Here is a 26,563-nt window from a genome sequence, read left to right on the forward strand (position 1 = left end):
ATGCCCCGCTAACTAGCAGAGTTAGTTTTGAATATAGCAGACAGAAAAATTGTTATTAGATGGCTGGTTTTAACAAAGATTTTTCCCAAGAAAATGTCATTTCATGTAAGAAACTCTACTGTGATATTTATGTATTAAACAATCTAAGAACCCCTTGAATTTAGGTGGCAGTTAAAAATATATGAGAAGGGTTGACAAAGTTCTAAACACGATTTTTCTAGTGATTAATTACAGAATGTTTACTACTTTGTGACGTATTGGTAATTTAATTTTCAAGTAAATGATTTTTTTCTTAGAACTAATTTTGTTCAAAATAATATTACCATGATCCCTTTAAAATTTTGGTCAAATTTTTTTGATAAATCTGGTTTTTATCGCTTTTCAGCGAAAACTCTTAAATTGAATTAATTGCCCATTGTCCCCTCCCTTACTCCCTGGTTTGTCATAGTTACTTACAATAATAAAATTTATCCGTCTAAAAAATACATGATTTTCTGCAAAAGTATTGCAGAAATAAATTACTTCATTAGAATTAAAATGGCTTAATATAACTTTTCAACATACATATAATTTATTTGTCCAAACTTTTTAAGGTAGCGCGGCCATAACTAGGATATGTTAATTTTGCTGTCCGTTTGTCCATACATTAATGTTGGTTAATACTATTATTGATTCTTGATTATTTTATCCGATTTTGCAATCTTTTTTAATAATGTGTGATACTTTTTTAATTTGTGCATCAAAATACAATTAGCAAAAAATCACTCATTTCCTAACAATGTAAGAAAAATTTTCAGACAATTTCATATCACCAATTAAAGGTCATAAGGCAAAATATTTATGTCATTTTTAGTAGCGAAGCTACGCTATAATTAGTAGCGAAGCTACTCTATAACTAACTTTGTCTGTCCGTCAGTAAGTCCGTAACGATATGGGGGAAATGAGTTTTACTCAGCTCCTATAAAAGATAGAATGCTGAAATTTTTTGACAACATTCCCATCATTAAGGAGCACAATTATGTATAAAACTTCAATGGCGGTAGGACCGCTTATTAGCAGGTTTTAGGATATTTTTATATTTTTCTCCATATCTTCAGTGTTTATGGTCCGATTTTCATAATTTTTTCAGTTAAGATATCCAAATTAAATTTCCCGTCGTTTAAAGAAAACAACCATGACAGCCAGACTGCCTTTTAGCAGGTTTTAAGCTATTTTTATATTTTTCACATTTTTTCCCATATCTTCAGTGTTTATGGTCCGATTTTAAATTTTTTTTTAGTAATAGATATCAAAATTAAATTTCCCGTCGTTTTTGGTGCTTCGCTACTTATGGATGTTGTCATCCTTGTTTTCAATAAAGTTGGTCTATATTACCTGTAGAGAACATATTGACGGCAAAGGTTTCCAGCTACAGGGCATTACCTATGGAAAATAATGATTTCAAATGGACGGCTGCAGACAATTGAATCCGGGTGCTTTTTTTTGCAGCTGCCAACCGCTGAAACGATTCTACAACGTTACATCTGCAGTTAAAGTTGACGTTATAAATAGCTGCGAAATAAATTTTCCACGTATTAATATATATTATATTTATGCCGGCTGACAGCTGTTATTTATTTCATTTGTTATGATTTCGTTTTGGCTCATTAAATTTCGTTTATTTGATTTATGCAAGACCATTATTTTATCACTATAATTAATTTTCCTTGAAATAGAAAGAGTTTAAAATCCGATTTTTTAGATGCTTTTAATGTAAACTTACTACTTTAAACGTAATGCTAAAAAAAGCCCTATTTCTGCATTCTTTTCTGACAGATAAATGGTTTTGCATGTATTAAATAAGCACATAAGTCTCTGACATCTAGCGGACGCGTATATTCTTGGTAAAGTTCTAGTTTGTTATTTACCTTTGCCTGCCCTTGACTAAACTGCCCCAGATCATTTTATCCTGTCATGGTTTTATATCTTTATATACTTTAATATTCTCTGGGTATTTCTCTCTTTCTTCAATAGATTTACTACACTAGATGATCATTTTATCCTGCCATGGTTTTATACCTTTATATACCTTCTCTGGGTATTTATCTCTTTCTTTAATAGATTTATTGACTTAGATGATCATTTATCCTCTCGTGATTTTATACCTTTATATTCTCTGGGTATTTCTCTCTTTCTCCAATAGATATATTACACTAGATGATCATTTATCTTACCATGGTTTTATACCTTTATATACCTTACCATCCATTCTCTGTAGGCAATAGATTTATTACTTTAGATGATTTGTCAGGCATAATAACTTTTCTTACTTAAAAAGAAGATGATTGTTTGTAATTTTTCTTCGCATCTGGTTCAAACAACGAGCGACGAAATTTTTATACAATAGAAACTTCCTAAGCAAGGCATAATCATACAATAAATCAACTGTATCAAACTTATTATAACATGAAACGAACAAAAATGTCTTTAGACATACAATTAAAACACTCCCTAAGCAATACATAAAGAGGTTGATTTGTTCCTACACTGTGTTCCTAATGGTCCAATTAAAAGATTGTTTGGTCCTACGACAAACGCAGGAGTCCCAAACGTCGAAGTGGACAAACGTCGGAGTGGACACTCAACCTAACCTAACCTATTTTAGACCATCTTATAGGTTTTATAGATGCCTAACCCCTGCTGGGGGCTTATTTGTTCATTCATATCTTAACCTAACCTAATTTGTATAGAAATACTTAATAGAATTAATATTTTAACACTCCTGCGTTTGTCCACTCCGACGTTTGGGACTCCTGCGTTTGTCCACTCCGACGTTTGGGACTCCTGCGTTTGTCCTGGAACCGATTGTTTATCTAGACATTCTATATCTATTATTTATTTTCTCTCTGAAGAATTGACAATATTCTCTACATTGCTTGCTCTTTTTCTCTCATTTTTTCTCTCCCTTATTTTCTATCTTTCTCTCCCTTTTCTATCTTTCTCTCATTTGTTATCTTTCTTTATCCAGAGATTTAGGAGATATTGGACTGTATATTACACTGGTTGGTACCCAAAGTTTTATAACTAAGTTATCTTATTTGTTTGCTCAAAAACTTTGGGTACTTTTTATTGGATTTTCAACTAATAATTTTGAACTTTAGAAGGGGTAATTTTGTTTATCATCATTTGAGATGTGTATCAATTTACCGTCCTTTGTCTCATCCTTAAGAACCCTGCTCTTTATCTCTCTTTTTTATGCTATTCTCTCTCTCTCTCCCTCTCTCTCTCTTTTTTTCTCTCTCTCCTTCTCTGTATCTCTCTCCCTTCCTCTCTCTCACTCTCTCTCTCTCTCTCTCTCTCTCTTTCTCTCTGTCTCTCTCTCTCACTCCGATATTATTTCCAAACAATGTTTGATGCCTATTCATCATGTTAAGGAATTTTTATATGAAAATACTGGTATCTCCCTGCCATCTTAAGGGATATGACAATGGACGATAAATTGATGTAAATACAACGTCAATGATGATAAACAAATATCCCTTCTAAAGATAAAAATCATCAGTGGAAAAGATTTGGAAAAGTACCAGAAATTTTAAGCTAACGAATTGAAGATGGTGATAATAAAACTTTGGATACCAGTACAATTTACTTTCTATCATCTTCGCAGTGTGTCATATTACTTTCGCATAGTTCAATATTCGCAAAAAGCATCATAGCAAATTTCACGATGAAAGTGAAGCAAATATAGAAACTTCCTTCAAAGTTAGAGTAGAGAGAATGCCTTGACCCAAACAAGGCAGAACTCATTTTAATACACAGTTAGGACTTCCAGACAAGGGTCGTGCATTCAAGAAAAAATTTTAGCATAAAATTAAGATTTTACAAAGTTATTTGAAGTTTATGTTGTTATACTTTGAAATATTAATCTTTTGTTGGCAAACAAAAAACAATTATAGTTTATTTTTTTTGGCATAGCAACGCTGAAAAGGTCTCACATGTGTCCACAAAAATCACCTCACAACACACACACATTCACACACAAACACACACACAATTAGGTTAAGATATATTGAGGCGTGAAATTTGAGCCTAGCTCTGGCTCCCTGGGATGCTTTGTGTCCTTGTCAAGGTTCCCAAAATTCTCTTTTCAAAAAAAAGTTTTTCAGATTGTCCCTTAAGATCTTGTTAAAAATTGTGTTTCTCTTTAGAGAAGCCGAGATAGTTTTAGGCTATTTTATTTCTCAGTCTTAAGTTCTTAGGGTCCGGTCATTTTCAATAATTCCCCCTAAAATACAAAGCTATTCGATTCAATTTAGCTACACAAATTTCAGAAAAGCTATTGGTCTAATAAAGTTCTAAGAATAATTTTTTTATAAGGTTTTTTAAAAAATCCCTTGAACTCAAAAATAAGTTCCTTAGAACTAACAAAAACATGGTTAATCCTTCAATGGAACTATACATATAAATTTAACTGAAAAAAAGAGCTCAATCGGTTCATCAGTTACCGAGATTTTAACCATTAGACAGACAGATGTACGACATATAAGAATGTTAAAAATGTGACTGACGAACAGACCAATAAATAATCCGCCTAACAACTTAGAATCTATAAGAAATTAATTTTTAAGAAAACTGTGGCAGCCCTGAAAATTTGAATTCTCACCTAAGGATGCTGAACATCAACAGAAGAAAGGAAACATTTTTACAACCTTTCTATTTACATCTATAACAAGGATGACAACGTCCATAAAAGTTTGAAAATAAAATACTTTATAGGACCTTCCAAGATATTGCATATAAAAAGAACTTCCACTTAAATAATCTACATTTTTAAATTGGAGCTTTCTTAAAAATTCATGGTTTTGTTGTAAATTGTACAATATGCAATAAACATGTAATGGACTTGCTAGAAAATTGTACCATATTGTCCCAAGAATTATCTTTTAATTTTACAAACTGAAAGGGGGATATAAACTTAGTAGTTGAAACAAAGTATTGTTCTAAAATGTAATTTATCGTTTCAGAATCTTTTTGTGAGATTTAAAATCTACGGTAAGAATCTAATAGTTCCAAATTTACGATCAGAACAATATTTTAAACCATGCTGCACTAAAAAGACGTACGAACATACACTAATTATAGAAAAGCTTCATTTAAAAAAAAGAATATATTTTGGCACTTTAACAGGGCAAAAATTTTATATACAATACTGCCAGATAGTTTGGGACAATTTTTCAATAATTCGGGACAAAAAAAAACATTTGAATTTATAGAAAATTTAGTGTTAAAAGAGATCTTAACTGACATACAATGGGATATTTTAAAGAAAGTTTAAAGCATATATTAATACCATTTGAGTTTAAAAGAAAAAATTTAAAATAATTGTTATATCAGATTAAAAAGAGTATATATTGTATGAAATTATCGCTTTTTTCCTATGCTTGACGGTAATATACCCATGTTTTAAAGCTCTCTCTCTGAAAGAAAGGCTTGACACAAATTTGTCAACTTGACTTCAGCTCGACTGGACCAATATTTCAAAGTCGAGACTTGTGTGTGGAAAAAATAACATTTTGCCAAGTTCCCACCATAACTCACGGGTGAAAAAGGTCATTTATAGAGTAGCGTAGCTACTTTGTGACTTGGGTATGTCCGTCCGTCTATTAAGGTGCCGTGTGGCTTCATCCCCATTTGGTCGCACGACTTTTGTTTGGAAGTCATAACTGTGCATGAGTTGTGCCTGTTTATGGGCCAATACCTACATTATCTCTACTCTGTCACGCGTCACCGTTTCTCAGCCATACTGAAAAATAATGGATAGCATCGTATTACAGACAATTTTTTACGAATATAAAAATGTATGTGGAAATCTGTTTTAATCTTATGCGATAAAAAACTATTCCAGTGTGGCTTCGAAACCGATTAATATCCGCTGGGCTAGAACCGGATTAATGTACAGCATCGTATTACAGATAATTTTCCACGAATATTAAATAAAAATCTTAAAATTAATACCAGTTTTGTTAGCCTGGGCCTTCGACCCCTCGTGGCTAAAAAATGGTTATGATTTCATAAGTTTTCATTTTTATATCCGCGGAAATCTGTCTATAATACTATGCGATAAATAACTGTTCTCTGATATTTATTATGCAATGATTTCTAAATGAAAAGGGCGCAGCCGCTATTCGTTTTAATATTATAATGTAATCCTGATAATAAAGTAACAGGATGTGTGTTTGTCTGTCTGTGTGTCTGTTTGTCTGTACCGAATGTACTTGCTAACCGCTGAACCTCCTTTACGAGGTAGCTTCTTATAGGTCCTGGGAAGTTTATAAATATTTTGGGGAGGGTACCAACACCCTTCCAAGAAAATCGCCCCTAGAAAAAAATTACTAGCGACAAATTCTTTAAAGGTGTTAATTGAAATTTATCTATTTTTAATGATTTTATTTTATTCAAAAATCGGTGTTTCCAGAATAAAGATAATTTTATTTGTTGATAATTTAGCAACTAAAGAATAATTTTCATAAAATTAGGAAGAATAACACAATTCTTAAAATCAAGTCATGTACAGAAATAAGTTCATAAGTAGCATATTCCTTTTAAATAAATTTTTTAGTATTTTTATTACTTTATTATGTATGCTTTTTCTATAAGATGAATAAATCATTTAAACACAACACACACACAAAGAAATAAGTTCATTATTAGCATAGCTTCATTGTGTATATTTGTGCAGGGAGGTGGGGGGGGCATTGGGTTGTTTATACACTAGTCCCCAAAATTTTATAATAACATTTTCTTATTTGTTGGCTCAATAACTTTGGGGACTATAATGAATTTTTACTGGTTGGATAATTAAAGTGAGTGTTTAAACGTTTCAACCACTAATAGTAAACTACAGAAGGGGTAATTAAGTGGGGATGTACATCAGTTTATCGACGATTGTCTTATATCCTTTAGATCCCTTATATGTGTGTTGTGTTTGCCAATTTCTGATAAAGTAGATATTTAAAACGCTTATCAATGATTTGTTTTTAGGTAAAATCAGCAGATAATTTAAACTAGCTTTTTCCTTTTATTTTCATAAGATTTGAAATTTAAGAATGAATTCCTTTGTTTTTCTGTTAGGTTCCACTCACTTCCCACCAAACAAGAACCATTTAACTGAAAAGAATGAACAATCATGTCTTATAGTTTTTTTTAAATAGGAAAAGTTGCCAAAGAGAGCAAGGGATAAAAAATGAATATACATTATTTTTACAACTTTTGTTTTATGATTATAGTTTAATCAAAGAGATTTTATAGTGTAGTAGGCAAATTTTTTCCCTCTCTCTTCCTTAAAGGTGCCTCTAGAGCCCACAAGTTATAATTAATAAGATACAAGCGAAGTTTAAAAAGAATAATTTCTAAACATTTGAAATAGTGCACCTTTTATATATCTTTAAAATTGTGTTTTTTTTTCAATCATTTAACTAAAATACTATATAACAGTTTCTTGCTTGTTTATTTTTACTATTTATTTGTCAGTAGCCATTCAGGACTTTTTCTACAGAAGAAATACAACAACAAAATAGCTTTAAATTCCATAAATGAGCGGATAATTAACGTAAAAATACGTCATTTCTATTTGAAAGAAAAAGATTAAAAAATCAGTTCTTCATGATTAATATCAATAATCTTATTTTAGATAAATATTGAATGAACAAGGATGGCAACATCCAAATAATTAAAACATTTAAATCAACAAATCAATCATATTATAAAAAGTAGTATGATTTTTTGTCTGTAGAGAGGGATTTCTCTAACCGATAAGATTCTCCTTTACAGTGTAGCTTCTTATAGGCTCCGGGAAGGTTTTAGGATATCTACATTTCCATATCCATTTCGAATATAGAGCCCCTAGATGCTAGGGTCACGGCCGCCAGTGATATATAAATTAATAAGTGTTTTGTTTGTTTTCCCGGTAACTACTCGCTAATCACATAACTGGTTGACTTATCAATATAAGGCTACCTTCACATATCACCTGGCATGGTTTTAGTCTATTTCTAGGCCACCTCCCTCCCCAATACCAATACAAAAATAACGGATTTCAAGTATATTAATATACATAAATTAACCTAATTGTTAAGACGTTCGGACATAAACTATTGAGTAGCTTCGCTTCTAAAAAGGCCAATAATTGTATAATGATATTAATATGTTGTTTATATCGGGTTTATAAAGATTATGATTCCCACGCAATATTTATGATTAATACAGGGTGCTAATTCTTTTTTCCAGAATGGCTTCAAAACCGATTAATATCTGCAGGATTAGAACCAGTTCTCTGCCATACTTAAAAATCAGGTAAAGCGTCAATTTCAGTATCAGTTTTGTTTGCCCGGTCCTTCGGCCCCTTGGGGATAACAAAACTAGTATTAATCTAATAATTTTTCATTTTAATATCCGCGGATAGCTGTCTATAATACGATATGATAAATAACTGTTTCTATGTTTTCTATTTTCTAAAAACAAATCCATTCATAATTATAAAAACTCTTGTACTGTTTTTAATAGCAAAGAACTTAAAAACAAAGGTTGCTAAATAAAGGTGTTAAGGAATAAATTATTACTTATTATCAGACAAGGGTACTACACTGAGATTATATCCCTCTAGCTTTATCATAAGCTGCGATAATAGTTTTACTTTGCTAGACTAAAAGTTTCCTAAACTTACATAATTAGAAGAACTATAAAGGCTTATTACTCCTAATATAACCTACGAAATTTTAATATTTCTAATTTAAAATCTTGTTACCTCAATTTTTAGAATATCTATTTAAACCATATCAATAAAAAAATTATCACTTCAAGACCCCGTATTTATTAAGAATTTATATTAAGCCAACTTCTAAATAAATATATTAGTGGAGGCCTCTCTCTCTCACCTCACAAACATTCTGGTATTTCAAATGAATTCCAATGTTTGGATCTACTGCAGTTCACGGTAAAATATTGCTGGTTACGAATATTGGCAAAAATCTATGAATTTTAAAGGCTGCTAGCTGCCAAACGGCTGACAGTACAGATCATGCCCGCACACTGTTTTAAGCAGCATAAGAAGGCCTACAAATAATCTGGAATAGCCATAAATCAATAATGCATAATTATCTCGCAGTGCAGAGAAATGCGTGAAAAAGGCCTATTTTACGCGTTTTTTCTTCAGTGAAGCTTTCCCTGTGCATCATTGGATCCTGGCTATTCCAGATTATTTGTAGGCCTTCTTATACCGCTTAAAATGGTGTGCGGGTATGATCTGTACGTTCAACCGTTTGGCAGCTAGCAGCCTTTAAAATTCATAGATTTTTGGCAATATTCGTTACCAGCAATATTTTACCGTGAACTGCAGTAGATCCCAATGTTTTTCTTCAAATATTCTCATCCCACTAAAATATTTCCAAGAAAACATCAACTTAAGATGCGGAATTATGAAAATAGAAGCAATAAATCAACAGCGCGGCAGAAAATTCTAGAGAATTAGAATTCTAAGGAATAAAAAAAGTATTTCCAATGAATTGTAGCTAATGTGCATTTTGAATATAATTATGAGCGTTTTTTTCTGTTTCAATAAAAAATACCAGTTAGGGATGTGAAAAATAACACTGGACTAAATTATTATACTGGTACTCAAAGTTTTATAAACCCACCATTTCATTTGTAGCCTTAACAACTTTGGGTACTTTTATTAAATGTTGATTTGTTGTACAAACTATAAGTATACAAACTTTTCTATCAATACTTTTAATTTAAAGAATGGGTAGTTTTAATTTACCATCAATTGCTTTATCCCTTAAGATTTCTGTGCAATTTTAACGTTATTTTAAAGGGCTCTGAGGTGCCTTGGCAGCCGCCAAGAACATTTAAATCAGTTGAAATAGTTATTTCTTGCATCATATTATCAACAACTTTCCGCGGATATAGAATGTACAATTATAATTTAAAAACCAGTTTTTTTAGCCCTGAGGTGCCAAAGGCATGGGCTAAAAAAACTGGTTTAATCTTATGATTGTACATTTTTATATTCATAGAAAGCTGGATATAATACAATGCTAGACATAGTTTTTTCATATGGATGAGAACCGGTTCGTATCCACCGAATACGAGAAATATTATTATTTAAATAAAAACTTAATCAACAACTCCAAATTAACAATGGATGTCTCAATTTCTATAGCCGAAATGGTTTGAATTATATTATACTTGTAAAAGTATACAATAGTTATTTATTGCATTGTATTATAGACAGCCTTCTGCAGATAGTAAATTAAAAAGTATGAGATTATTTCCAGTTTTGTTGACCCCGAGAGGCCGAAAACCCAGTCAAACAAAACTAGTAATGATTTTATTTCATTGATAGGATACAAGATATTTCAGTATGGCTGAGAACTGGATCTAATCCAGTGGATATCAATTAGTTTTGAATAAAAACAACAACAAAAATTGGTACACCGACAAACGTCCTACCGCGACAAACGTCCTAATGCGACAAACGTCCTAAACCTCATAATGCGACATACATCCTAATGCGACAAACCTCCTAAACGACATACCCCCTAATGCGACAAACCACCTAAAGGGACAAACATCCTAATGCGACATTTCTTAAGTAAAACGTCCTAAAATTTTTCAAAAGTTATTAAATAAAAAATCTTCCAAATTTAAGGACAAAATCCACCACTGCTGTTAAAAAAGTTGCACAATAAAATCCAATATGGCGATAAAACACACAGGGACGAAATTCAAAACCGAAATTTATTTCTTGAATAACTTTGTCCACATGGTGAAATTTAAAAATCCGTCCGACAGTTTTCCCAAAGCTTGTGTTGGCTACCCAACGGCATAGTTTCGAACCCGATACAACCTTGCATTAAAAATATCGAACCTTACCTTACACTTAATAAATGTGATATCACTTGAAAAGTTTTTAGGGGGTTTTACTTAAAAGATGTTGCATTAGGAGGTTTGTCGTTTAGGAGGTTTGTCGTTTAGGAGGTTTGTCGCTTAGGACGTTTGTCGTTTAGGAGGTTTGTCGGATTAGGATGTTTGTCGCATTAGGATGTTTGTCGCATTAGGACGTTTGTCGGTGTACCCAAAAATTCGCCTCCCTAACTGTTATTTACCTCCACTAAGATTTGCAAGATTTGAGAAAACTGTGAGTGTAGTGTTCACACACGTTTACACTCACACACACACACTAAAGTACCTAAGATTTTTGTTGGGTTAGAGTAAAGAAACCTGATCATAAACAATAAAAGAATAGTTATTTCTCGCATCGTATTTTAAACAGCTTTCCACCGATTGTACCTTGCTTTACTATTTTCTTAAGCTGTTATAAAACCAACTTGCCTAACATCTACGTCGATTTTATGGTCAACTATGTACATATAAACATTAAACATATTCTAATAATGACATTTTGTCTTCGGGAATACAATTGTTATTAGAATAATAGCGTCAAAATAATAAAGAGGAAGCACTTCTTAAAAATTATAATTATGGATTAATATAGATTTTATTCAGTCTGTATTTATTATTCTTAATTTAGGTTAGGTTAAGTTAGGTAAGGGTAAGAACAATCAAACAAGAGTGGCATAAAACCATATCAAATTAGGCCCCGCAAGTGTTAAAACATGGTTTTATTAAAAAAAATTAATATTTTTGATTTGGGGGAAATGTGGGTATTAATGAAATCACCAGATATTTAAAAATCTACCCTGTGAAGTGTCTCTTTACATATTAACCCTTGCCTTAGTGAAATTTTAAACTTTTCTTAATTGGTCCCATTCATTTAAAAGCTTCGTTTGGGAATCAAAATGACAAATAACTTTTCTTCAGCTTTGTGATGGGGTGAAACGTGAGTATTGCACTTAATCAACCAATTACGCGTAAAATTAATACCCACTGCCAATATATATTGCTCAGATCAGGGCCTTTAAACGTTTAAACGATAAATCTAAAGGGATAAGACAATGGTCGATAAATTGTTCTACATCCCTAATGATGATGCACAAAATTACCCATTTTGAAGATTAAAATTAATTGTTGAAACGTTTGAACACTCAACTTAATGAGCCAACCAATCAAAATTCTCTAAAGTCCCCAATGTTGTTATGAAAATAAATAAGAAAACGTCGTTTTTATTAAATAGTAACTGAGAAAATTACGTTTATCTAGCTGACAAACGGACAGACAGATATTTCGAATTATAGAGAAGGTTCTCTACTAAAAACAAGGAAAAGATAATTATATAGTCACAAAATCAGTAGAATCAAATCACCTTTAGTAAAAGAAAACGTTGACATTGTTTTCGTTGCTTGTAAAAATTATCTGCAAAATGATTAAACTTGACTTTTAATTGTTTAAGAATCATATAAGTTTTAAAAAGAAATTTTATGTAATTGGAGACCATGAAATGAGAAAGAAAATATTACAAGCTTTTTATAGTGCCAATAAAAAAATGAAGTCATACTGGCACCATTGGTCAATAAAAATGTATACTGGCCTGCCTTTGATAATTTAGACTGTGTATTGGCCTATCATTGGTCATTTTTATTGTATGGCGTTATTTTTTCAAGCACTATAAACAGTTTTAATTAATAAAGTGTTCTTATTGAGGAATGTGTAATTTATGGATAATTTTCATGTATAATCAATAACTATATATTTTTAACTATTTTGATAAAATCACTTTTTTATGGTATTGTATTCTGTTGAAATATGTTATTTGACTGTTGATTTAAAAAGTGTAAACCAAGTACAACCATTTTTGACGAATAGCAGGGAAAACGTGATATTCAAGTTGCCATAAAATTATTAAGGCAACTGTCCTATAGTGCCCTAGAAAAATGGGGATAAATGTCACTGCTTTTGGCCTACCTATTCTATTGATGTCAGGAAATACCCTATACCCCATCTCTTTTCTAGGGTCTTTTTTCTCTTCCCTTTCTCTTTCCCTCTTCTATGACGTCAATAGAATAGGTAAGCCAAAAGCTGTGACATCTATCCCCATTTTCGTAGGGCATTAAACACAGCTACTAAATATATCAATCAAACAAGAATCTTGTCCAAAAACCTGATCAGTCGATGTGCTAGGTGGCAAATAAAAGTTTCTCAGCCACTATTTGAGATAGAATAAAACAATTTTTTAGCCCAGAGATGCCATAGGCATAGGCTAAAAAATGGTTTTAATCTTATGCATATGATTGTACATTTTATATTCGTAAAAAATTGGATATAATACGATGCTATACATAATTTTTCTGTATGGCTTAGAACTGGTTCTAATCCACCGGATATTAATCGGTTTTAAAGCGATACTTGAAAGAATTTATTTATTATGAATTTGCTTCCTATTTAACGAAACCTTAATCCCATGGCTACAACAGAGTTGATGGCTGGTTCTCTAATTCAATTAGTCATAGTGCAATCACACCATCATTTCAAGCCATCACTGCCCCACAATGGTATTGTAATAACAGAATTTAAATATTTATAGAAGCCACCCTAAGACGGAAAAGTTGACGGGGGCTCTAAAACTCCAAAGTTAAGTTGAAAAGTATGTTTTTTTTTCTTCAAATGTTACGTTTAATTGAACAACCTTTATCCGAAAATCCTAAGTTTATGTTTAATTATGATTCCATACATTCCCTACCCTTTTGATTTATTTTAATGTCTCTGGTATGACACTGTGAAATATCTTTATAAAAAAAACCTAACATTATTTTTCTAATTTGACTGGCGAAAAAGTTTGGAGCATAATAGTTTGGCTTTAGGGATAGGATAATGAATGTTAAATTGCTGTAATCACCAATGATAATAAACAAAATTACCCCTTGTTGTAGATTAATTGAAAAGTTTGCACACTCTATGTTTTAACCCAACCAATGAAGATTTGAAAGAAAGGGTCTATACAACTTTGGTTTCTTAAAACAGATTAGAGTAAAACACTAGACGGAGAAAGGGTTAAATAACTGTATCTCCCCATCACAACCGCCTTGTGCAACCTTTCTATTGGGTCATTGAAAATCAACCAATGCAATGGTGTCGCTTTTATTAACACAGTCAAGTAGCAGAAAATAATTTAGAAGCAGACGAAAGAGGTCTTTGAAAAAGAAAGGGAGGTAGTTGTCTGTATATACATCTATACTATAGATCTGTTGTATACAGTCCAATATCTGGTTTTCAGATCTAATTTAGCATCTTCTAAAAAAGGACTTTTTCGAATATCTTTGGGCTTCACAAAGTCTACATAAAAGAGAATTCAAACAACCAGAAGAAAAAAAGAATTGAATTGCCTCAAAAAACGCCGCCAAATTTTGAATATTTTGAGGCAAATTTTTCTTCTTTTGTAATTATTTGTCGTGAACTTATATTTTTTACAATCTGAAAAGAAAACTAGATCTGAAAAATGTTTGATAAGCCCTGTAAAACTTTCTTGCTGTTATTATATCAACATAAGATTAAAGAAAAGCCTAAAACGGTAGCAATCATTAAGTTTTGCTTCGATGCAAAAATGATATTATAATAAAATTTTTAAAAATTATTACAAAGTCGATTTTTGCGTCTGCAGATTTACTATATTCTAGGAATCTTAAGATATTGGGAAAAAATTAACCCTTGCATAGACAAGTTGCTGGTAGAAAAGTTTGGACACTTCTAGTTTGTACAGACCAATCACAAATAAACCAAGATCACAAAAGTTTTAAGCCAAAACCACAAAATGTTTTTCATTTTTTTTACATGTACAATATGATTGCTAAAAAGACCAAAAATTCCACGAAAAATTTATAGCAGGCTTTTTTTGAGAAATGTTTACATAATTGAGTGGAGGCCTGAGGAAGGGCGTGCAAATGCGATACAAACTAACACAACAAGAACGACCAACAGACACGTGCATGTTTATAGCGGAGCTAAATCAGGAAATAATTAAAAATAGAAGCATGCTGTAATGCCTATAATCAATGTCATACAATACAAATGACCAATGTTATGCCAGTATACATTACAATCTATACTGGCCTATCATTTGTCATTGGTATTGTATGACTTGCTTTTTTATATGCACCATAAGCATTATAGTGAAGCTTTATCTTGGTCCTGTTAGTTGGTTTCGGGCTATTTTTCCTTCTTAATGTATACCTCACATCCAATCTTTACAATATTAGAGTAAAACACTAGATTAGATTAGATTAGATTAGATCTAATCTAATCTAATCTAATCTAATACCTCACATCCAATCTTTACAATATTAGAGTAAAACACTAAGGGGGTCTTTGAAAACCAACCAATAATGTCGGAAATATTAACACAGCCAAGTAGCAGAAAACAATTTGCTAGCAGACGAAAATGGTCCTTAACGGGGGATCCGGGTAATTTTCTGGTTATACATAGCTATACTATAAATTTATTTTTACAATTTCGCAATATAAACAAATGTTTGAAAGACTTTTTGGGCAAAGCAATGAAAAGTTACGCGTCTCTAAATAAAAAAACGTACACCTAGGCCTTTTATGGATTTTTTCAATTAGATGCCATAAAAAAAATTTGAGTGAAAAAATTTGTGTGTGTGTGTGTTTATAAAATAAGCAGGGAGGGAGGGGATATTGGACTGTAAATGAAACTGGTACCCAAAGTTTCAGAAACACTTATTATTTTACCTAAAAACTTTGGGTAGGTTCGAATTGGTAGAGTCAAAACTTTTCAACCTATAATTTCAATAAGCAACAAGGTAACTTTGTTTATCATTACTGGATATGTACATAAATTTATCGGCCATTGTCTTATCCCTAAAGATCCCTGATAATAAAACATGATGCGCAGTGGATTCTACTTTTTATTAGTAGCGCAGCTACTCTAAAACTAGAATGTACTCGTAAGTTTTTATCATTAAAAAGAACGGTACACGAATTAAGTTATGATGCGCAGCTACTCTATACAGAGTGTGTACGTCCGCTCACCAAAATAAGTGTCATTCTTTTTGTTTAAGAATACTGTTTTTTAAAATTTTTGTCTGAAGCTTATGATTTTAATGTCTACTGAACCGATTAAGTTCTCCAATTTAAGGATGCTTCACAAAGGTCCCAGAGTGGTTATAGACTTTTTTAGATTATTTTCAGATTTAAGTCTCAGTTTGGTTTAAGTCTATTTTTAATGCAGAGCCTTTAGATGCTAGATAATAAGATAAAGTCTATTCAAAGAAGAAATCTGTTGTTTACTTTGCGTAATGTTGTTCTTGTTTCTTTTTATCAGAGACAATTATACTCTAAATTGTGGCAGCTAAGACTTAAAAGTATGATTTGTACTATTTACTTCAGATGAAATAAAAGTTCACCAAAGTACAAGCTGAAGAAATATCGGAATTAAAAAATAATACTTAAAAAAAAAAATAATATTTGCTTAGACATTTGTAACAATTAATAATTAGCATTATTTTAGGTTTTTGTCGATAGTATGTTCTAGTTTAAGCTTTTTTTTGTGAAGATTTCGCAAGTCAAAGAACATCTACTTCTCTTGGTTAGTCAGACTGTTTGTAATTCTACAGAAGGAATAAGTTTTTCTCATCTAATATTAACGATACACAGCTGAAATTTCTCCTGAAGATTTTAGTCTATAACTCACTTTGTCCATCTGTCTGCAAATTCTTATCTGTGCCTAGCCACTTATGGATATTGTCATGCTAGTTGTATAGAAAGGGGGGGGGGGGGAAGGACATTGGACTGTAAATAATTCTGGTACAACCCAAAGTTTGATAAACATGTTGCCTTATTCTTTGGCTAAACAAAACCATGATTGGTTGGGATAAACTACCAGTGTCCAAACTTTTCTACACATATTTTCAAACTACAAAAGAGGTTTCTCATAACTAGGGGCAAGGACGGCCAAGCCTTTTTTATTTGGGAGGGGTGTAAAGAATTGAAAATTTAAATATCTTTTTTTTGGGGTGGGGTAAGTTTTATATTTTATAGAGGCAAGGACGTCCAAGTTTTTTTTTGTTTGGAGGGGGGGGGGGGTAAAATATAAAAAAATGGGGAGCGGGGGGTACATCAATTTATCGACCATTGTCTTTTCTGTGCAATATTTAATCTGCATAATTGAACATGATAATTTGCAAAAATGTCCGTCTGTCAAGAAGAACATGGAGAAATAATTATTTTTTATCCAACAAGGACAATTATATCCATAAATAGCTAATCAAACTTTCGACCTACATACAACAGTGAAGTGCAGTTTGGTAGCAAAATCATATAAATATTATTTCTATTAGAGGCAAAGAAAAACATACATGTATCCTTGATTAGCCTTTAAACTTTGATAGAAATTGGCCCTATGTTTTTGTAGTCAATTATTTTTTTTTAATAATTAAGGTTAATGAATAAATATAATGACTAAATTCTAAATTTTCGAGAGGTTTTGTAAATGAATCACTAAAAATAAGATATTTGTTAGATTACCGATTAAGATTTTACAAAAAATAATCATAGTTTTATTTTAAAATTTGGTCAAAAAAAGATATCAACGTACTCGCACATAGCGACGTAAAGACAAAACTTATATAAAGTAAAGAGTAGCTGCGCTACTAAGAATTGCATAATATCACCATACAAAAACACATTTCTATTATTAAAACAGCAATATTTCGTGCGTAGCTTCTATTATCTACGTTTATTTCACACGTTCATCTGCCTGTCCGTTTGTCATCAGGGAGTAATGGAGGCGACAATGGATCAAATATTCAATTTTTAAGAGTCTCAGACTTTGGGTACTGGCTTAAAGGGAATGTTCACGAATTCAGCAGTTTCTGACTGACTTTGGGTACTCGCGCATCAATGCCCCGCTAACTAGCTGAGTTAGTTTTGAATATAGCAGACAGAAAAATTGTTATTAGATGGCTGGTTTTAACAAAGATTTTTTCCCAAGATAATGTCATTTCATGTAAGAAACTCTACTGTGATATTTATGTATTAAACAATCTAAGAACCCCTTGAATTTAGGTGGCAGTTAAAAATGTATGAGAAGGGTTGACAAAGTTCTAAACACGATTTTTCTAGTGATTAATTACAGAATGTTTACTACTTTGTGACGTATTGGTAATTTAATTTTCAAGTAAATGATTTTTTTCTTAGAACTAATTTTGTTCTAAATAATATTACCATGATCCCTTTAAAATTTTGGTCAAATTTTTTTGATAAATCTGGTTTTTATCGCTTTTCAGCGAAAACTCTTAAATTGAATTAATTGCCCATTGTCCCCTCCCTTACTCCCTGGTTTGTCATAGTTACTTACAATTATAAAATTTATCTGTCTAAAAAAAGACATGATTTTCTGCAAAAGTATTGCAGAAATAAATTATTTTCATTAAAATTACACAGATTCAATGTAACTTTTTAACATTTATATAATTTATTTGTCCAAACTTTTTAAGGTAGCGCGGCCATAACTAGGATATGTTTTTTTTGCTGTCCGTATGTCCATACATTAATGTAGCTCCTGGTGCATATCCTAAAAATTTTCCTTTTTTTCCACCAATTTATATTTAGTTAATAATTAAACTCTTACCTAGTCTATATTGTTTTATTTTTGTATGTGACTAAACATCATAATGTAAACTCTAAATTGTCAATAGATAGCAGCAATTTAGAGTATTGTATGTGCTATCCCCTAAGCTAGGGGGTACCTGGCAGCACCAAATATACATTATTATTATTATTATTATTATTATTGGTTAATACTATTATTGATTATTCCATCCGATTTTGCATTTTCCTTTTAATAATGTGTGATATTTTTTAAATTTGTGCATCAAAATACAAATAGTAAATAATCACACATTGCCTACTTATTAAAAACAATGTAAAAATACAATTTTCAGACAATTTCATATCACCAATTAAAGGTCGGAATTCAAAATATAAACTTTATTTATTTCTTTATAAAGGTGTCCCTGGTCTGTTGGTCTATAATTGTTACCTGTAGAGAACATATTGACATGGTCTGTTGGTCTATAATTGTTACCTGTAGAGAACATATTGACATGGTCTGTTGGTCTATAATTGTTACCTGTAGAGAACATATTGACGGCAAAGGTTTCCAGCTACAGGGCATTACCTATAAAATAAAGTATTCAAACAAACTAAGAGAAATTTTATAGAAAACAACGATGACAGTATTCATAAAAGTGAACAATTTCTTTTATTTTGATAAATGTCAGGTGAACATACAATTAAACCACATTTGAAAGAAAGCTTTGCTTTAGAAATATTAAAAGGAACAAAATCTCTACACTTTAAACACATATCTTAAAATCAAAAAGTTAAATAATAAATTGACTAAAAAATAATATAATCTTTTGCAAAAAAAAATCATATTTATTTTACATGCTGAAAAAGCTGTGCTTTAACCTTTTGGATAGAGTTATTGCCTAATAATTGATATGCATGTATTATATGAATCTTTTCTTGTCTCTAACATCTAGCGGACGTATATACTTGTTAAAGTTTTAGTTAGGTATTTACCTTTGCCTGCCCTTGACTAAACTGCCCCAGATCATTTTATCCTCCCATGGTTTTATACCTTTATATACCTTACCATCCATTCTCTGTAGGCAATAGATTTATTACTTTAGATGGTCTGTCAGGCATAATAACTTTTCTTACTTAAAAAGGAGATGTTTGTTTGTAATTTTTCTTCGCATCTGGTTCAAACAACGAGCGACGAAATTTCTATACAATAGAAACTTAATCATACAATAAATCAACTGTATCAATCTTATTATAACATGAAACGAACAAAAATGTCTTTAGAAAATCAAAAGAAACACTTCCTAAGCAATACATAAAAAGGTTGATTTGTTCCTACACTGTAGTACAAATGGTCCAATGAAGAGATTGTTTATCTAGACATTCTATATCTATTATTTCTTTTCTCTCTGAAGAATTGATAATATTCTCTACGTACATTGCTTGCTCTTTTTCTCTCATTTTTTCTCTAACTCATTTTCTATCTTTCTCTCCCTTTACTATCTCTTATTAAGAGCGAAGCTTTTCTATAATTAGGGTTGGTCCGTCCGTACGTCACAGACAGATAATTTTCGTAAATTTAAATAGGTTAGAATTGTCCTATCGATTCCAAACTTTGCATGGTGATTCCTGTAGTAGCAACTCTATAACCGTTACCAGAATTTCCGTACGTCAATTTTAAACAAGCTGATTTTTAACTTTTTTATAACAAATAATAATGTGATAAAATTATCCGATTGATCTTATTTTTGGAATACTGATTCCTAGGACGACAAAATACAATGTTAGAAGAGAAGCATCTCTATAATCAAGTCCTCAAAATGTACAACAAATTTACTTACAATTTTGTTTCTACATTTATACAATTATATTCTGATTATTCAGTTCTGATACTGTTCAAGTATTAATGTTCGTTTGTCTTAACGTTGTATTACATTAGATTGTATATTACACTTGTACCCAAAGTTATATAACCAAGTTATCTTATACGTTTGGTCAAAAACTTTGGGTACCTTTTCTTTTGGTTGGTACCAAATTAGAAGTGCTCTATTCAACCATAAATGTTGAACTTTAAAAGTGGTTATTTTGTTTATCATCATAGGGGATGTAATGTATATCAATTTACCGTCCTTTGTCTCATCCTTAAGAACCCTGCTCTTTATCTCTCCTTTTTATGCTATTCTCTCTCTCTCTGTCTCTCCCTCTCTCTCTCTTTTTTTTCTTTCTCTCCTTTTTTTCTTTGTCTCTCTCTTTCTCTCTCTCACTCTCTCTCTCTCTCTCTCTGTCTCTGTCTCTCTCTCTGTCTCTCTCTCTCTCTCTCTCTCTTTCTGTCTTTCTCTCTCTGTCTCTCTCTCCCTCTCTGTCTTTCTCTCTCTGTCTCTCTTTCTCTTTCTCTCTCTCTCTCTCTCTCTCTCTCTCTCTCTCTTTCTCTCTCTCTCTCTCTCTCTCTCTCTTTCTCTCTCTCTCTCTCTCTGTCTCTCTCTCTCTGTCTCTGTCTCTCTCTCTAACTCCGATATTATTTCCAAACAATGTTTGATGCCTATTCATCATGGTAAGGAATTTTTATATGAAAATACTGGTATCTCCCTAGGATATTAAGGGATAAGACAATGGACATTAAATTAATAAAAATATCCTTTCTGTACATCAAAATTAATTGTAGAAATTTTTGTAAAAATTAATCAATTAAACAAAACTACCAAAAGTTTTGGGCAACGAATTAGGGATGGTGATTTTAAAACTTTGGGTACTAGTATATACATATAATTTACAGATACCCCTCTAGGAATCCCTATATCATCTTCGCAGTGTGTCATCATATCTGCATATTTGCTAAAAATTTTGCAAATTGCAGGGTAATTTTGTGTATCATCATTGGGAATGCAATCAATTTATCGGCCATTGTCTTATCCCTTTAGATCCAAGTGTTGTTATCCTTTTAGTATTACTTATTTCTCATTTTCTGGCAAACAAAAAAAACATTTAAAGTTTGTTTTTGGCATAGCAACGCAAAAAAAGTCTCACATGTGTCCACAAAATTCACCTTACAATACATACACTCACACACACACACACACACACAGTCACGCACACACACAATTAGGTTAAGATATATTGAGGCGTGAAATTTGAGCCTAGCTCTGGCTCCCTGGGATGCTTTGTGTCCTTGTCAAGGTTCCCAAATTTCTCTTTTCAAAAAAAAAGTTTTTCAGATTGTCCCTTAAGATCTTGCTAAAAATTGTGTTTCTCTTTAGAGAAGCCGAGATAGTTTTAGGCTATTTTATTTCTCAGTCTTAAATTCTTAGGGTCCGGTCATTTTCAATCATTCCCCCTAAAATATAAAGCTGTTCGATTCAATTTGGCTGCACAAATTTCAGAAAAGCTATTAGTCTAATAAAGTTCTGAGAATAATTTTTTTATAAGGTTTTTAAAAAAAACCCTTGAACTCAAAAATAAGTTCCTTAGAACTAATAAAAACATGGTTAATCCATCACACTAAATGTACATGTAGATTCCCTGAAAAGTAGAGCTCTATCGGTTCAGCAGCTACCGCGATCTTAAGCAAAAACAGGTTGGATATACAAAAATGATATTTAGATAATTTAATTGCCTAAATAAAAGTACTTTAGAGTACTTAAAAAAAACTTTAAAAAAACAACTCCTTCCCACACTAAGTGACCATCAAAACCTCGGGAATGGCAAAAATCGTTACAAACAGCCGCCGTTAATTGGGAAAACTGTGGCAGCCCTGAAAATTTGAATTCTCATCTAAGGATGCTGAACATCAACAGAAGAAAGGAAACATTTTTACAACCTTTCTATTTACATCTACAACAAGGATGACAACATCCATAAAAGTTTGAAAATAAAATACTTTAGAGGACCTTTCAAGATATTGCATATAACAAGAACTTCAATTTTAATAATCTTTATTAGCTACTCGTTTTTAAATTGGAACTTTCTTAAAAATTCATGGTTTTGTTGTAAATTGTCCAATATGCATGCAATAAACATGTAATGGAGTTGCTAGAAAATTGTACCATATTGTCCCAAGAATTATCTTTTAATTTTTAAAATTCAAAGGGTGATTCAAATATAATATAATGTATTTATTATTACTTTGATCTTACACCAGATTATCATGTACTCTAATAAAGTGAAACTTGTAGCTGGCTGAAATATCGATCCCCATCCCCTCCCTTCATAATGGATGAACGAACTGACCATTAAATTGTGTGTGTGTATGGGGCGTTTGTCCATATTTAGGTATGGAGACCGCTCTTCTATGAGTACTACTAAAACCTAATTTTAATGCAATACACATAGACACTCTCATCGTCGGTTCGTTTGTTTAGAATGCTTAACCCTCTATTCCCACAAGTATAATACGAATTTGGTTGAGCTGGTGGAAGCTCAACAAAAGACCCACGCGAAGTATTATGTTGCTTTAACCTAAGAATAAATGGTTGGTTTTGATATTCGATCAGAATTATATAAGTATATTAAGTATTAAGGAAGGAAAATGTTTTTATAAAGTGTATTTATATCACAAGTGCATAAGTTAAGTATGGAAATATTTACAGGATAAGTGTTAAAATTATAAGTAGAGTAGGACAGAAATGTGCCCTAAGTCCCAAGCAGTGAATTGTGCTAAGTGTTAGAGTTCTAACATAAGGCCTGAGCTCAATTCATGCTAAGTACTAAGGGGCCTAAATTTAAACTACAATGCATGCCAAACAACTAAGTCATTACCTTTTTAAAGCCAGAAAGAGAAGTTGATGGTAGGAGAGTTAGTAAATAACTGAATAAATTCAAGAGGTACATGCTATAACATTAGCTCTGGACCAGGATTTTAGTGTTTGTCTGTGCAATTAAATATCTGTGTGTTAATATGTGACGTAAATCAGGCATAGTTGTAGGCATACATATATGTACTGGATGTTTATATGATTACATTAACTATAAACATAATATCTTTAATAAACATATACTATTAGCAAATCACATACAGATTACCATGAATAGGCTTTCGTTACCCATATATGGTGTCATATAGGTAGAAACAGGCCTATGAATGCATAAATTGATACAAATAATGCCTTGGGCCTAGCTAAAGTAATTGTGTCTTGCCCCTGAGTGCTACTAGTTAATTGCAGGGCACGTGTCAATCAAAGGTTCATAATATGATCTATATAGTGTTGATTTTATATCAAGCATAGATAGATAGTTGTGGATGCGAAGCATTTCTGTAAAAGTCTCATATGTACGTTCAAAGACTATGAAAATTGAGGATCGCATCTCCAATGGGGGTAAGTTGTTAAAAAAGAAAAAAGAGAAAAAGAAAAAGTTTAGTAGTCCCAGTATATAGGCATATATAATAAACTATAAATGTATTCCAAGCTAAGTTAAATACGCTTTCCATTAAGAAAGTATGATTTGCGTATCTTCATAGCTGGGTATACAAGATGATAAACCTCCCAAATAGAATACATTCTTTTCTTGAGGGGTTTAGTTTTATCTAACTTTGTCACATCAATAATTGTTTTTGCATTGGTTGTTCTGGATAGTTCAGCTTCTTCTGATGATGAACTAGGTGGTGAAGTGCTCTCGTTCGAAGTGTAGGTTGAGGTTGGGGGTGAGGTAGATATGTAGCCAAGGGCGTCCACTTGTGCTACCTCGTTTCCATTCTCGTCCAAGGTGATTGAGTGATTTTCCAGGTCATAGTAGAGTTGGTTGAGGTCATCGGTAGAGAGGGATAGTGTGCTGCTGGAGCTGGTGTCACTTTCGGTCTCCACTCTACTATCTTCTCTGGTAGTCAGGGCTGTATTTAACAGGAAATTCCTGATGGTGATGGACAGGTTCTCTGAGAATCCATCGTACTCAGGTGTGGTGATGATGTTGTTGTTCTCGTCTATTGTGTCAAGGTGTTGACAGGAACACAACCGCAATCCGTCCAAGGTAGGGTGGTGGTAGGGCTCCAATACTCCATGATCATCTAGGTTATCTCCAGGCTGGTCCATGGTAGATCCTAAAAAGAGTTAGTGCGCGTGCTCCAACCGGTTCCTTGGGGTATCCTGGCTATGGTAATCTAAACAAAAGAAATTTTAATAATCTTTTATTAATCCTTTTATCCCTGGGATATTCTAGAAATTCTTTCGTTACAGATAGACCTATAATGGATTGGTTAGTTATCTCTATTTCTGTTAAATATAACTGTTTCCTGAATATAAACAATATTTTATATAAAAATGTATAAGTACAATTAGTATTTACATATCGTATTATTTTCTTTGGTTACATTACTCGTATATATGTAAAAATATAAGATTTTACTAACAAAAGTTGGTAACCCTTTGTTTGTATATTTTGTATATGTACATATGGTTTATACCATTGTTGGTATTAGCCGTATTTATATTAATTTTAACATGAATAAATTTTAATCATTTTAAAGACTAATATCTTACATTACGTCGCTATTAAGTGTACCTTTTAAACTTAATATCTATAAAATATATCGTTCGACGTCCGTAATTAAATTTTACGTAACAATAAGTTGTCAACCCTTTGTTTATGTTTGGGCGGTCAAAAGTGATAGGGGTTGGCTTTGAGCGAGGTTATAAAAAGCTGGCGGCCCAGTAATTATGCTCATTTATATAATAATTGTCTTTGCGAGCGGAGCTTGCGTGCGAGTGTTTAATTTTACCGCTAAATTCCAAGAGAAATTATATAAAAGTGATAAAATATAGTAACCCGTTTGTTTTATATGACTGTTTTTATGTTATAGATTGTTGATGTGCTCATTATTGCATTCGTTAGCCATTATTTAAGACCCAAGAATCTTATTTTTCTTCGTCGATAAGGCCTTTATCACTGTATTTTCAAATGAAAGTGGGTTTGAAGCAATATGGGTACATCTTCAATATATGACAATTTTGTTCTATATAATATTTGTAGTTTTGATAGGACATATCTGAGTCAGCAAGTAAATTGACGTACCTTGTTTTGGTTACGTTTCCCGTCTGCAAAAGTTAAATTGGTTCATCGTAAACAAAACTTATAATGACACAGATATATTCCATCATTCTACTTGTTTTAACTTTTGATTACAGCGTCCCCTTTGTATAATCAAAACTTATTTGTGTCCTGATTCAAATTTTCTAAAACAATTTTTTTTTTTTTACTATAGGTTTTAAAATAAGATTTTCTTGTTTACGTAATTCAATTATAATGACGTTAATTGATAGATTATTTACGTTACGAGTAACTCAACCATATTATATAAAAAAATGGTCGCTTACAAAAATTATATTTAGCTAGCTTTATCTAAAGTGTTTTTAAAACATCATTGAAGATATTCAGATTTAGCTAGTACATAAGTTTCTAATTGCTTGATACATCATAATGAATATGTTTTTGATAGCTCAGCGATAGCTATTTTTAAGCGTTGAATCATGTAAAGTTAATTACATATTCTTTAACTTAATTGAGTCTAATAAAACAAAGTTTTAATGTTTAAATAGCTTAACGATAGCTATTTTTAAGCGTTGAATCATGTAAGATTAGTTACATATTCTTTAACTTAATTGAATCTAATGAAATAAAGTTTTTAATGTTTGAATAGCTTAACGATAGCTATTTTCAAGCATTGAATCATGTAAAATTAATTACATATTCTTTAATTTAAAAAATTTTACTTTTAGATACTAAATCAAAGTTTTAATGGTTAGGAGGTTCAACCATAGTTGCTTAAAATACAAAAAAATTATTCGTGTGTACAGTCTTTTTCATAAAATTAACTTTACTATATTGCCTTTCAGAATCACTAGTCCTCTTATTTTAAATTTACATTCGCTCATAATGTATGTGCCTGACAGCCTGGACGCGCATCAGAATATTAAGGAAAGATTCGAGGAATCAATGAGGGCGGCTGCGGCCACTCTCGCCAATTCCTCGTTTCTTGAAAATTCCTTAGACGACTCGAGTTCAGTGTACAGCGACCAGTCTGGGATGCCAAGCCTTG

At 31.8% G+C, this 26,563-nt stretch overlaps 1 long non-coding RNA gene across 1 annotated transcript; it reads right to left on the reverse strand.

Annotated features, from left to right (window-relative positions):
• Positions 1–7,092: 7,092 nt before the first annotated feature.
• Positions 7,093–19,581, reverse strand: LOC145322829 (uncharacterized). Its single transcript, XR_013880817.1, has 3 exons — positions 19,537–19,581; positions 19,082–19,129; positions 7,093–7,146 (listed from the first exon to the last, which is right to left on the reverse strand). It is a non-coding gene; the product is annotated as an uncharacterized LOC145322829 (long non-coding RNA).
• Between the last annotated feature and the right edge of the window lie 6,982 nt (positions 19,582–26,563).

The sequence above is a fragment of the Acartia tonsa genome, chromosome 6 (assembly GCF_053477335.1).
Source record: "Acartia tonsa isolate MP-2025a chromosome 6, ASM5347733v1, whole genome shotgun sequence".
Classification (NCBI taxonomy): domain Eukaryota; kingdom Metazoa; phylum Arthropoda; class Copepoda; order Calanoida; family Acartiidae; genus Acartia; species Acartia tonsa.